Genomic DNA, 15,244 nt, shown 5'->3' on the forward strand with positions numbered 1-15,244 from the left:
GATCGCTTTTTGTCCGTCGTCAGTCTGTCTGTCTGTTAAACTTTTCACATTTTCGATTTCTTCTCCAGAACCACTGGGCCAATTTCAACCAAACATGGCCAAAAGCATCCTTGGCTGAAGGGCTTTCAAGTTTGTTCAAATGAAGGGCCATGTCCCTTTCAAAGGGGAGATAATCGCAAAAATAGGGTGGGGTCATTTAAAAATTTTCTTCTCAAGAACCACTGGGCCAGAAGAACTGAAATTTACCTGAAAGCTTCCTGACATATTGCAGATTCAAGTTTGTTCAAATCATGGCCCCCGGTGGTAGGATGGGGCCACAAGGGGGGATCAAATTTTTACATACAAATATATAGGGAAAAACTTTAAAAATCTTCTTTTCAAGAACCACTAAGCCAAAAAAGCTGAGATTTACATGAAAACTTCCTGACATAATGCAGATTCAAGTTTGTTCAAATCATGGGCCCCTGGGGTTGGATGGGGCCACAATAGGGGATCAAAGTTTTACATACAAATATATAGGAAAAATCTTCTTCTCAAGAACCACTGAGTCAGAAAAGCTGATTTTTACATAAAAACTTTCTGACATAGTGCAGATTCAAGTTTGTTCAAATCATGGCCCACGGGGGTAGGATGGGGCCACAAGGGGAGATGAAAGTTTTACATACAAATATATATGGAAAAACTTTAAAAATCTTCTTCTCAAGAACCACTAAGCCAGAAAAGCTGAGATTTACATGAAAGCTTCCTGACATAATGCAGATTCAAGTTTGTTCAAATCATGGGCTCCGGGGGTTGGATGGGGCCACAATAGGGGATCAAAGTTTTACATGCAAATATATAGGAAAAATCTTCTTCTCAAGAACCACTAAGCCAGAAAAGCTGATTTTTACATGAAAACTTTCTGACATAGTGCAGATTCAAGTTTGTTCAAATCATGGCCCCCGGGGGTAGGATGGGGCCACAAGGGGGGGTCAAAGTTTTACATACAAATATATAGTTAAAATCTTTTTCTCAATAACCACTGAGTCAGAAAAGCTGATATTTACAAGAAAACTTTCTGACATAGTGCAGATTCAAGTTTGTTCAAATCATGGCCCCTGGGGGTAGGATGGGGCCACAAGTGGGGGGGGGGGGGTGTCAAAGTTTTACATACAAATATAGGAAAAAGCTTTAAAAATCTTCTTCTCAAGAACCATTGGGCCAAAGAAGTTGACATTTACATGAAAGCTTTCTGACATAGTGTACATTCAAGTTTGCAAAGGGTAGTTTGGGCCATAATAGGGACTAAGGTTTTACATGCAAATATATGTGGAAAGTCTTCAGATATGGACCAAGGTGACTCAGGTGAGCGATGTGGCCCATGGGCCTCTTGTTTTTTTTCCAAATGACTTGGTTGAGTCGAGAATTTCGAAAAATAACCTTTTTTCACATCTCCCCTTCACATTAGTGTAATTAACTGCTTGCCAGGAAGACACCAACCTACATGTATGTATTCATAAGATCTACCACATTCACATTTTTGATGATCTCGCAAGTGATTGGGTTCAGCCCCCCCCCCCCCCCCTTTCGAATAAGCTACATGAGTTGATTTAATTAATTTTTTGTTGAAAATATTTCTAATGCATGTCAACAACATCTTGCATACCCATAAAGTCCGAAATAATTCAAAATAAGCCCCTTTTTTTTAAAAAGTACCATAGTCCACTGGTTATTATAAGTTCTGTTATAATAACCAGTGAGGGCATTTTTTTTAAAGGACTTATTTTGGACTATTTACCTGTGGATGATATTAGAATCTCATCAAAACCGGAAAAGACGGTGTGCCGTCAAAATTATTGATTTTTGTGGTCTTGAATACAAAAGAGTTGCACATCATGGCAGCCTCTATAGATCGCGGGAATGTCAATTTTTGACGTTTTTAAATTAGTACTGAAGCATATCTAGGCCCTATATCAACAGAATTGTACGACAAATCTTTATCATATGATTAATCCTATCATTTATCATGTAAAAATCTTTTGGGTTGCCTTTCCCTTTAACCGTTATCTACGGAAGCCGATAGGTGCCAGTGTGTAGAATTAATATTCATTTATGTGGCGGCTGTCACTTAATTTAACTGGCGCCCGTCACTTAATTTATCTGGCGGTCGCCAGTTAGATTAAGTGGCGGCTGCCAATTTCAAAAACAATTTAATTCATATTGCCGAGTAATTATTTTGGAAAGATTTGAAATAGTACGTAAACACGTAGCATCATTTTTGGAAGTGTAGGGTCAGTCGGGGGAGAAATTGCCTTCTACAATTGTTGGCAAGCAGAAAAGGAACCTGAAATATTTTCTTTTGCCCAAACTTCGTACTCCTAAATTAGAGGTGGCTGCGTTCGTCATTCAAATCATCAGTTCATTCATTATTACATTTTTACCATTCATTACCTCCACCAAAAGAGTGAGGTGGGGGCCAATCCGCCTATTAATCTTATTTCACATGTGAAAATAACTTAGTTTGCATATGAAAATATCAGAAAATGAACGTTGTCAAACAGTGGAGGGTCAGTCCCCTGGTTGTACGTGCCTGATACGTTGGTATATTAAGTATATATGAAGATTTCCTCTTGCGCGAATCTGTAGACATTTGATATCGTGAACATTTATATAACTTTGTAAATTAACAGCACAATCGAAAAACAACAATGCTCTTAATGGTATATCACATATAAATTACTAAGTATTGGAGAGGGAGATTACAGGGATTGCACCTCTTTCATTTCTACAGAGAGAATGAGGGAGAGAGAGGGGATTGGTTGAATAACTGGCGACCGCAACATAAATTAAATGGCGGCTGTCGCATAAATTAAGTGGCAGCCGCCACATATATTTAAAAGTGCGGCCGCCAGTTAATTTATTTGGCGGCCGCCAGATAATAAGTGGCGACCGCGAATTAATAAGTGGCGGTCGCCAGATAATAAGTGGCGACCGCGAATTAGTAAGTGGCGGTCGCCAGTTAATAAGTGGCGGCCGCCAGTTAAATGAATATTAATTCTATACCCTGGCACCTATCGGCTTCCGTAGTTATTTAATGCATTCAATAGTTCCGAGAACAATCGTAACAACTCGGCCGTAACCGAAGGCCGAGCGTGTTCCGATTGGTTCCGAGAACTGTCATTTGAATTCGACATACGGAAGTGCACTGTACATGTAAGTAGAAAACAAGTAATTCTCGTAGATAATTTCTGTAAATCATAAATATTTTGATTATGACAATGATCAATATACGACAATACGAGATGATAAATTTCTCTGATACGGTTGTTTATATATTTATATGTTATATATATAAAGGATCTAATTTTAATTAGATTGTTTATATGTAAACGATAGATTGTTTTCTTTGATAAAGGTAGAAAGGGTTGTGCAGTGAAAATATTTGTATATACATGTATTTTTGAAAATCTATACTTATAAATTAACAAATATTGCCAGTTAACTCCGAAGTGATTGCGCCAGAGTTATTGCTTGCACCTTTAATATTGTTTCATATGTGACGCAAAGTCGTAAGTTAAAAAGATTAAAAAAGAATCTTATTTGATTAGTAATTATCGTATAAATGTACTAAAAACCTACTTTCGTTTTCGATAAACTACCCTGAACTAGCAAAAATGAGAGAAATAAGCCAGTTTTCACACACACACACACACACACACACACACACACACACACACACACACACATATATATACATTTGTATATATATATATATATATATATATATAGTGGGATAAATCTTACAAGTTACTTTGTCAGTACTTGCAGTCATTCCCGTAAATTTCTATTTACTAAATCATGTGTGCAACTATCCAGTATGTTTCTGTGTAACATGTACTCAGTCATGTAGATGTTTTTCATTAGATGTCATTTTTCCCCTGACGAGTGATGGGAAACTATCACCTTACGAAACAGCCTGTAGAGAAATAAATGTTATGTGATATATATATATATATATATATATATATATATATATATATATGTGTGTGTGTGTGTGTGTGTGTGTGTGTAAGTTATGCACATAACTGTTTTTATGTGGGACGACTGAATTTGGTTTTATGATTTTGTAACTGTTATGTGGATGACATTTTTAATGATCTTTTGTTTCCCCTTGGTCACCCCAATTAACTTAGATCCTGTGGGCACTTCCAGATTTAATCCCCTTATGTAACCTCCCGATTAGCGAGGTTTCCTGGCCGCTGATTGGTCGAGGCCTTCGTAATCAGCGGCAGTCTACTTCACACTTAGCGTCCTACGACAGTCATCGTCTTACTCTCAGCTTTGTCTTCAATTTCCCGCCCACCTATTAAAAGAAATAAAATAAACAGTACACAAAGTTAAAATTTTAACGCAAGCGCTTTGATTTTGTAATCCTCAGGCGTTCTGCTTACCTTGTGATATTTGTGTTTTATTTTGTCTGTGATAGTCGGTTTAAGAGCTCTGTAGAGCTCATGTTATTTGTTGTTAATTGTACGCAGTGCCGACTTTAAATAAAATTTACTTACTTACTTATCAGTGGGTTCTAATTAATACACAAATTCGGGGAAAATGGATAATGGTCTAATTTTTAAACGAGCTCGGGACTCACATATTAGTTATCCTTGTGACCCAAAATGAATGTTCCGCGTTAAGTTTTAAGTTCAAGTTCTTTATTATCCTTGAGCCAAATGGCTCATCAGAAACAGAACATGACGACCCTGCTGAGTGAACCACTGTATCTGGTCAGGTTTGGTTTATTCATAAAAAAAGCCAACTTGTGTGACAACTAGATCATGTTCCATTTCAAATACAGAGTATTTAAGGAGGTACTCTATATCGCCATGATGGCTGACTTCCTTTTACTTGGATGAAAATATGATTATCAGCAAAATTTGTCTATTCATTTAATAAATTCTCGCCTAGCTCAGTAGGATAGCACGTCGACTGCTGAACTGTAGATCGCGTGTTTGAGTTCTGCAGGGTTTTATTATTTTTCTCAGATTGATTTCTACTAAAACTGTATTTTTTTTACTAAATAAAGTAAATTTGAAAGTTTTCAATTTCAAAATATTGTTGTACATACCCCCCACTTTTCATTCATTTCGAATTTCTCTGGTGTAGGACACCTCCTTAACAGCTGTTCAAATGTACATGATTTCCCACCAGTGCACTTAAATGAGTTAATACATTTTTCAATTCTCTGTATTCTCTGAGAGTTACAATTCATCGATTCCGAACAAAGATCTGAATTTGAAGATAGGGTAAGCTTGGCGAACACAAACAATAAGGCTATTTACAACTAATTTAAAGGTATCACACCGGTAATTATTTTCACTATATATTACTGTAGAGGTAAATAAAAATCATTAATCAAAGTACTGAAAAAGCACTAAGCTGACTTCATAAATTATGTTTGTAATGTTAATGAGGAAAAACAACAGGAGAAGAAGTTCATGCATTATTCTTTATTTTCACACAATTAATTGATACATTTTCTACAAATTAAGAAAGTACAGATATGGATGGGAAACAAGGTCGAAAAAGCACTAAGCTCACTTCATAAATTATGTTTGTAATGTTAATGAGGAAAAACAACAGGAGAAGAAGTTCATGCATTATTCTTTATTTTCACACAATTAATTGATACATTTTCTACAAAGAAAGTACAGATATGGATGGGAAACAATGTAGAAACTGTTAACTACGTTGAAGTGCTTACATTTTCACTGTTTTCTCGTATATAACATTATTTTGAGTTCAAATATTAACATTTTTCATTTGGGTAACGTTATAAGAAATTGAATTTTTAATCTTATATAAGAAAAGAACGGTGCATAAATAAGTAAAACTTTCATATAAGAAGTGGACCGTTTTCTTATTTTGAAGTTTTTTAAACGCAGGGATCACAAAACCTCCCTTATTTGATGAATGAGATCGTCCAATGTTTGACCACTCGACTTCTCATCTGTTATGTAATTCTTGTGTTTCATTGTTTACGATGCACATACGATTGTTTAATTATTTTTACGAGTTATCAGCACAAGAAACGGAATTTTTAGTTATACATATGAAGTAATTATTGTTTTCCTCCTTGAACAATTTTTACATGCATCATGAAACACTTTTATTACATGAATGAGATGGCCCAAATTCCCTTCTGGTAGTATGACGTCAGACAATATTTATGGAATGTTTACAATGTAATCGGTAGATTGTTTATCATGTATTTGCGATTGTTTGATAATTTTTCCTCGTTATAAACACTAATAAAAATGTAATATATTTCTTTTTATGCAAGGTATCAAGAACCGGAACTTGTGGTGTTAGTTTTTATTGTTCATGTTGTTCGCACAGTAGCCTATCGAAGACAGGACAATATCACATTAGTTATGCCGTGACGTCAGGCAATGATTGTTCGCTAGAGGACTCTAGCCGGACGACTTCCGTTATCTGGATTGCCCCTACTAAGTGCCTGTGCATAAGCTTAGCACTCAAAAATCAATTTGAAGAATTGATGCCGAATAACGCAGTCGGAAATGTTCTATGTTACCTATCTCGTCTGCCGACACCGGAAAAACAATACCCCACTCGGCAGTTTCGGGGAAAAAATTACCCACAAACAAGACTAACCTCAAATCCATGTGTTTTTCACGTTTGTAAATTAAACAGTCTGAGTGCACTTCATGGAGGTAGCCTTAGCTACCAACATCAAACAGTTCCTTTGTATATATTTGGTTATTTCTACAAATTACATAATATTTCCTAATCAAGGGTACAAAAATTAAGAGAAAAGAAGAAGAGAAAATGAGAAAATTCGCGCATGGAAAAATATTATTTTAAAGATATGTAACTGAAATTGACTATATTCATTTTGATTGGACAATTACCGGTGTGATACCTAAAGGGACATGGATACGATTTGAGCTGAAAATTCTCAAATTTTATTTTTCCATTTTTAATGTTTACAATGCTTAACTAAGGTATTTCTAATATATAGTCAGCAAAAATTTGGATGTCAGATGTCGAGTTACCAGAGAGATAGATATTTTGTAATATAAACAAGGCTCGTGTCATGTTTTTGTTTACATACTAGGTTAAATATACTAGTAAAAATTTTGTTTAAAGCAGATTTTTCAATTTACAAGTTCATTTTGGTAGTTTCTAGAATTTGACAAATCTCATTTTGTTTTAAACATGCTATTTTCTATTAAGCAATCTATATGTAAACCAAAACATGTCACGAACCATATTTATATCACAAAGAATATGTGAGTGCTGTATCTCACTTGTAACTTGACAACTGACATTCAAATTTTTGCTGATCATAACGAATATCATAGTTTAACATGGTAAACATTAATCAAAGTACAGAAAGTACTGATGGGAGTTGATTTTATGTAGATTTGCACCAGATGCATCTGGGATTGAGAATTATTCCAAAATAAAATAGAGAAGTACACTCAAAGTAATAAACTAACGCATAAACATATGTTGTCTGTATAACAATCAACGCGCAATTATTTATGTCTACCTTTATATAGACATTGGTAAGTTAACACCTTGTCTGGATTGTATTTTACTATTTCAACATATTGTTTACTCTTAAAATTCCTTATTTTTGTCAAAATATATCACTACATTAAAGGTCATAGGAGACGATTTCGAAAGAAATTGTTTTGCACAAAAATGTGGTCTTCTTTACTTACTTAACATATGTAAATAAGTCATTCAGAAAAAAATCGTAAGGTAACAGACGCTACAGACCGTCAAATGTTATTGTAGTGTGAAGTATCAAAATAGTAAGATGACTTATCTCCCTTGCTTGATGACGTCAAAAGAGACCAGCTTGACACAAAAGTGTATTTGTTATATAAAATTGGTACTGTATAAGTTTTACACTAACAACAGCGGGTTTAACATTCAACTTTAATGTGGCAAGTCAGGCATTTCAATATATTTTTGTCTAAAGGATCCAACGTTTAGAAAGACTTGGGTGTGAAATTTACACCGAGAACACGGAACTCGAAGTTGTGTGACAATCATTTTACGCGATTAATAGGGGTTTGATGAGGATCAGTTTTGTTATCGTATACACTTTGCTTTGGCAAAAAGTAATGGATATATGAAATTAAATCTTCGACCAGATACAGTTCCAACTATTTTCGACTTCGGACCAACTGCAAGCACGGCGAAGACGAGAAAATCCTGGAAAACATTGACTATATAATGACGGTAGTACACATGTTCATAATTTATTAGTATTTACATGATCTAGAAATGAAATCTAACAATGAAATAGTCATATGAAGCTCTTCTGATCAGAATTTTCTCTTTAAATATATAAGTAAGTAAATTGAAGATGAACAGATCCAACTTTATAATTGCGAATATTTGTCAGTTGTTTCCCCTATTTCAAACATAGGTGGCGCAAGACTCGTTTACGTCCTTGTTGACTTCCGGTGTATACAAGATTTATGAGAGATTGTAAGGTTTTCGTTGTGCAAATAGGGAGCGGGGGTAGAATTCCCGAGATATGAAGCTTTTAAAAAATCCAATTGGTTCATTGTCATCATATGTGACAGCGACAACGATCGTTTAAGTTCCACTCAGAGTCGTGCGCTATAAACTTCAGTCTTCAGTTCAGTCCGACTTCACAGATATCAGATGACGACTTTGTTGCAGAAAGTATTTACGGGGGGGGGGGGGTGTTAAACATTTGCTCTGTAGATCGTAATATTCTGCATGAATGTTTTATGCTGAAATTTTATCTATCCATAGTGATACAGTCATCAATGATCATATAATTCTATGACTCTCAATCCCCCCCTCCCCCCCCCCACCCCCCCCCCCCCTCTAGATCTATAATCGAACAGAGGAAATTTGAGTCATCAATATACGAAGTATGGTACAAAAACATATTACAGATGTCATTTAAAAATTAATTTTGAGTTAACCAAGGTCGTCAAAATATGAATGAACGCGATTGCTAACAGCAACCCCCCCCCCCCCCACCTCCGCCGTCACTCGGTACGACGACGCGACTGTAATGGAGGGGTGGCTATAATCAGACTGTAACTGTAAGGCAGTGATATCCCTAGGTCTTGTTTTCGTTTTTGATGACTGAATTGTAAATTAATTTCATCACTTTACTTTCATTGTTAATTTGGTTATGAATTTCAGGGAAAACGAGTCTGGATTCTTCAATATAGTCAATACGTATGAAATTAATCAAAATATGGGATGAAATTGTCAAACTTTCATAACTTATCAAAGTTTGCATTATCATAGTTATGTTCTTATGTCATGTTTATCAACTGACCCACGGAAGTGCAGTCCAATACGTCAAAGAAATGAATACCAGTCCTAGCCTATTTTAACTGTTGGCGCAAACCAGAAGAAAAATGCATCTCCAGAGATTAAGATATTTCTGAATTTTTTTAGAAATGAAATTTTAATCATATCTACTTTTATCAAAATTAAATGCAAATTCATAAAGCTATAAAATCCAAGTGAAGTTAATACAAATTTCACTGTCATATATACATTGTTGTGTTTATAATAAAAGCCACACATATGCCTATTGTTCATTGTGGTTTTTATTTTTTAAAAATCATTGCATTACGTTTTTCAATATTCACTTGTAACTTCGATTTCACAGTTAACAGTTTATTTGCGTGTTTTAACTTGTATCACTTAAGGGGTATGATATATGTACTCTGTATACATGACTGCCTTCTCTATCGTGAATTTTATTTCATAAAGAGAAGTTATACATATACATTCACTATTACTACACATTTTAACAGCTTAATAATAGAAATTCAGGGATATATGGATATATTTAATAATTGATATTCTTAATCCTCGATCGAGAGAGAGAGAGAGAGAGGGGGGGGGTGTCCGCATCTTATTGTTTTAAACATATGCAATTCAACAACTTATAAAGAATTATGATGTATTGTATATTATATATTCAACCTAAACTACTGTTAAGCATGTAAACTTAATCACGAAGTAGTTTATAATAAAAAACGTTCAATGTGTATCGAATGTCTTTATTTAATCGATGTGACAGAGAAAATTCGGTTGCAGCTGAAACTCTCAACGTGCTTTCCTTTCCGCCCAGAGAGTCTTGCAATGCGTTTTCTAAGTTCGTCTCTAAGCACAGTGAGGTCCTACGAACCGTAATCCGCCATCGTTACGAAATATTCAACAACTTTCTAATCTAAACGTGTCCTTCCGAAGCTCTCTTAAACTTGAGGTTAGAAACGCCTTGGACGTTAACGGCAATCGGAACTCCTCGAATGTCTCGCGCACTCGACATAGATCTCGGATGTAATACGATGGCATTACAGGCACTCGACGTTTTAAATATCTATAATAAAAAAAATTGTCTTCCTGTAAACATAATATTGACAAGGTATACCACGCCGCCATCTTGGTTTTCGTTTTACCAGCTGCATCGCTTGAAAATTTCGGCGAATAGTTCGATATAATACAATAATTAGAACCCTACCGTCTAGCAACAACTCTCTCAATATCTTATCTGTCGCATCGTTATGGAAAACTCGAAATAATGTCCATTGATCAGATATAATCAAGCATCAACTATCGTCTACTGCTCCTCAAAATGCGATAAATCCTGATCTAGGGACGGAAGTTGACATTATTATGCAAATGAGAATTCCCTTGCCAATGTACCCACTGACGCTTGTGCCGGGGGGGGGGGGGGGGGGGGGGCACTGAATGCAGGGTTAGTTGCAGTCCTGCAAACAATAAAACTCGGCACAATTGTGTGGTTTCGGGACAGGCTGGCACGGGAAATTTAGTAATCTATCACATTACCAAATAACATTGGAAATGTTCATGACCCCCCCGCCCCGCTTCGACTCCAACCCACGTTTTGTCACCCATTGTGACAACACTGAAAATTTACAGATAAGCAGGACAGGACATTTGCATGGATGTATAAATGTTACTGTGTACGTTTGAGAGTATTACCCACGTGTAGGCGCGCGTGCATGTGTGTGTGAATTTTCTTATTACGTTATGAAATTTACTTTCAACAGAAACGAATGCATGAATAAGTGAAGTTATCATGTTTAACGTTTAAAAAAATAAATAAAGTATATATTAATAGAATAATGTTCAAGATCTATTACCTCGCTCACTAGAACATATTTACTGCTAATTATAATATTTACTATTTTTAATTCTATCGACCAATGAAAAAAGGCTATCCCAAAATTATGTCAACGTACGTCCACCTTTCAGCGATTTCTCGCATTTGAGCACAGGAGTCGCAATTTTATCAATAAAGTAGAAATATATGAGAAATGGGCATAAATACTACCACTGAGCTTCGCGAGCGTAGCGAGCGAAGCGACATGAATGCAACGCGATTTCGGCAAAATCTGCTCCGGTGCTATGTTGCGTGAAAAAGACAGCAGTACCCGGTTATAAATAACATCAGTCGATGTGTCCCACCTGATTTCTGGATCGGTCACCCTTTTAATTGCGTCAATTACTCTAAAATCCAAATAAACCATACTTTCGAAAAAATTCACTCGCCATAAGTTCGGAAGACCTCGTCCCGGGTTTTCTCGTTCTAAAAATAGTTGGCTGCGACAGAAATATTCCAGCATTACAACTTCCGTTCGTTGTAGTCAGAAATGAGAAGTGTCGAGGTTAAAACGATGAAATTGAGCAGTGTGAAGTAGTTATTGCGCACCAAATAGCGATGCATTTAATCCACGAATCATCAGTAGATTTAGAATGACCGTTCTTTTTAGTTGGTATATGCATTATTGGTGTTTTTTCGATAGGATTTCTCAGCGAGGTGTAGATTTTTTCAACATGTCGCTTGCTGAGTTGCACACGTTGTTCATATATTATGATCGGTGATATGACATTTTTAAAAACGGTTTCTATGCGAGATTTGTGTATTCCATTGAAATAGATAAACTCTGAAGTTACATATTTTATCAAAAATACGTCCGAAATACCCAAGAATTGAACATTTAAAAATAAAGAAGGGGGGTACCGGAAGTCCTGTCCACAAGCACCTGTGCATCCGAGATCTATGTTGAGTGCGCGAGACATTCGAGGAGTTCCGATTGACGTTAACGGATCGTGCGCCACCTGTAATCAAGGGCGAGTAATTTGGAGTTTTATTATATACTTTCAATTTCATCTCTTCTTTTTTCTTTAAAAGTTTGCGGGCATATATCACACGATATATGCCCGGAAACATTCCGGCCCGCAAACATTACGTCACAATCAATTTCTACGCCGTTAATTTTCAATTTTTCGTGTTTTTCATCTTTTACTCAGTTAAACGATAAAGTTATTGTTAAAAATAAAATTATTGTTAGTTTCTAAATGAAATTGAAAGTATATAATAAAAAGGTTATACACTTTGTATGGGAAATATGACGACCTCGTTTATTGTCGCGAACGGACCTCGCAAGCTCGGTCCGTCTACGCGCCAAAAAACTCGGTCGTCATATTTTCCCATACAAAGTCTATAACCTATAATTATTTGCCATTAGGTTGAAAGTTGCATTATCAGATAATCCCCACCTTCTTTCTGTTTGAAAAAAATGTCTAAAGAAAATTGTGAAGCGATCTAAATCACAAGTTTATATGTTAGGTGAAATAAACTACGGTCATGCAAGAGTTGGGGGGGGGGGGGGGGGGGTGTGTGATTTTTTTCTAATGAAGCACAAATAGCACGTTGATTTCCTAATGAAGACAGAATTTTAAAAAAGTTAAATGTTGAGTAAAGTGATAGTAAAATATTCTTCATATAGGCCCCAATGTCGCAAATTTTATTGTAAAAGAAGGTAAGTAGCAATTTATATTTTTATCATATTTAACTGTACACTATATGTACATGTAAAACTCCTAATGAAAATAAATCCAAAATACGGCACTCACAATGTGTGCAAAGGCAATTCTGATCTGTCTGTAAAATATATCCGAGTCAGGGTGGAATTTAAGCATGTACTCGTAGAACCAAAGGAGGATGAGGGGGTGCCCTTTTTGTCATTCAGTCTTCAACTCGACCCCCCCCCCCTCTTTTGAAAAAAACACAAAAAACTACGCGATGCTGTGCGTCTGTATACGGTTAAAATATTACAGGTAACATTATCTATATTTCTCTTAATGTCATCAGAGAATATACTCTGAAAATTATCATGCATTTATCATTCACCATTGAGTCAGTATTATTTCAACCAATTCGAAATAATAGGATCTTGATCGATCTTCTTGTTCGTCCTCTGATGAAAAGTCGTCGATGTGGCTGGCATTTGCATTAATTATGAGTTCAAAGTGATATCCTTGTTTAATAAACTATGGTTCCTCATTCAAAAACTGTTTCAGTTGCAAATAAATCGTCTATGCGTGTGCTTTTGTTTCGATTTGCAAATCTGATTGTGGTCTCTTATGACGTCACAAATTCGGGAATCAGGAACGATAGTCGGGTAACGATTCTATATTCCGGGTATCTCTGCACTTCGATTTCTTAGAGTTAATATTGTTTATTGTCTCTTTTCATTTAGTTCTTATCTGTATGTATATATATGTAAATTGTGATATTTCCATTCTTTGTGATATATGTTCTCGATATGTATATATGTTATAGACAGGACCCCAACGTAAACTAGTTTATACAACTAATTGTGCAATCCTGTATTTATAAAGGATATTATCATTATTATTATAATATCGTTATTAATCTTAAGAAAGCATTTTTATGAGGAGTATAAGAAACAAAGTTGATAATTATGGAGAGAAAAGATATTGTTAAAAACCGTCTTCTATGACCTTTAATATTCTAGCACAAGAACATGTTTGAAGAACTTCATACATAACTTAATAATTCTTTGGTTTATGCTATTTGTTTCTCTCCTACAACTTCTTTTAACAATTGACATGACTAACACAACTAAACAATTTCTCATTGCAAGAACTTGTAGTTAAACCTCAGGCATTTACTTATCTTTAATATTGTGTATGATCTTACTTAAAATTTTAAATTCAATTCCTAGAGCTCTGTGCAAACCATCTAGGAAAAGCTCGATGTACATTATTTCCTAAGCATCAACAAAATTAACGACAGCAAAATAGCTACAATTTATTCAATCTACAAAAATAGCTATGTGGTCTTAATTTTGCACATGTGAAAAAGTGAAGATAACGAATAGTGATCAATTTCATAACCCTAATAGGAATACAAAATCAAAAGTTGGGAAAACACGGAGTCGTGTACATATCAAAGGTTGAATCAGACGCCTAGGAATAAGCAACCCCTGTCGACCAGTCACACCCGCCATGAGCCCTATATTTTGATCAATTAAGCACATTGTTGCTTGTGCACAGGACTCCGGGTCCCATTACCCCGCCTTGTATTTTGAATGATATTTTGGATGTATTTATTTTTTAAATATAAAACATTAAACTTCAGTGATAGAAAATGAAATACAAAAATCTCGCTTAGAAACCGTTTGGTAAGTCATATCACCGATCATAAGAGATGTATAAGGTTTGCAATTCACCGGCAACATTTTGGGGAAAAAAATGCACTTCGCTGAGCAAAGAAACCATTTTTTTTTTAAAATGTCATATCACCGATTATAATAGATGAACAAGACGGATAATACAGTCGGCGGCATTTTTGAAAAAAATATTAATGCACTTTGCTGGGGGAAAAAATCCTATTGAAAGAGCAACAATAATGAACTAACAACTGAAAAGAACGGTCGTTCTAAATCTACTGATGATTCTTGGATTAAATGCATCACTAATTGGTGCGCAATCATTTCTTTACGCCACTCCATTGCATCGTTTTAACATCACCACCAACAGCGAACAGAAGGTGTGATGTTGATATATTTCTGTCGCGGCCCACTGTTTTTAGAACGAAAAAAAAACCAACCAAAAATAAAACCGAAACGAGGTTTCCGAATACCGTTAGCTGCACAAAAAGATAAGAGAATACCGATGATAGTAAGAATACGCTATAGTTTATTGTGTACAAACGGCCGGATAAGTTTTGGCTTATACCATGGGAAATAGGGGGAATTTTTCTTTTATGTCAAGGAAAGTGAAAATAATCATTAATTAGATTTGGATATAAAAGAAAAAATTAACTTATGTGAAATATCAAAGCTCTAGCACTTACTGTTCAAAAGTTACTAGCAAGGTTAAAGTTTTCAAAAAG

General features: G+C 35.4%; 1 protein-coding gene across 4 annotated transcripts in view; it reads left to right on the forward strand.

Annotated features, from left to right (window-relative positions):
- The first annotated feature begins 3,093 nt into the window (after positions 1-3,093).
- LOC125658681 (uncharacterized) overlaps positions 3,094-15,244 on the forward strand; it is a 59,998-nt gene continuing 47,847 nt past the window's right edge. For all 4 annotated transcript variants that reach the window (XM_056148653.1, XM_056148654.1, XM_056148656.1 and 1 more), the window contains exon 1: positions 3,094-3,192. The gene's annotated coding sequence lies outside the window, so the exon portion shown is untranslated. The remainder of the gene's footprint in view (positions 3,193-15,244) is intronic.

Source organism: Ostrea edulis, chromosome 9, assembly GCF_947568905.1.
Source record: "Ostrea edulis chromosome 9, xbOstEdul1.1, whole genome shotgun sequence".
Classification (NCBI taxonomy): Eukaryota; Metazoa; Mollusca; class Bivalvia; order Ostreida; family Ostreidae; genus Ostrea; species Ostrea edulis.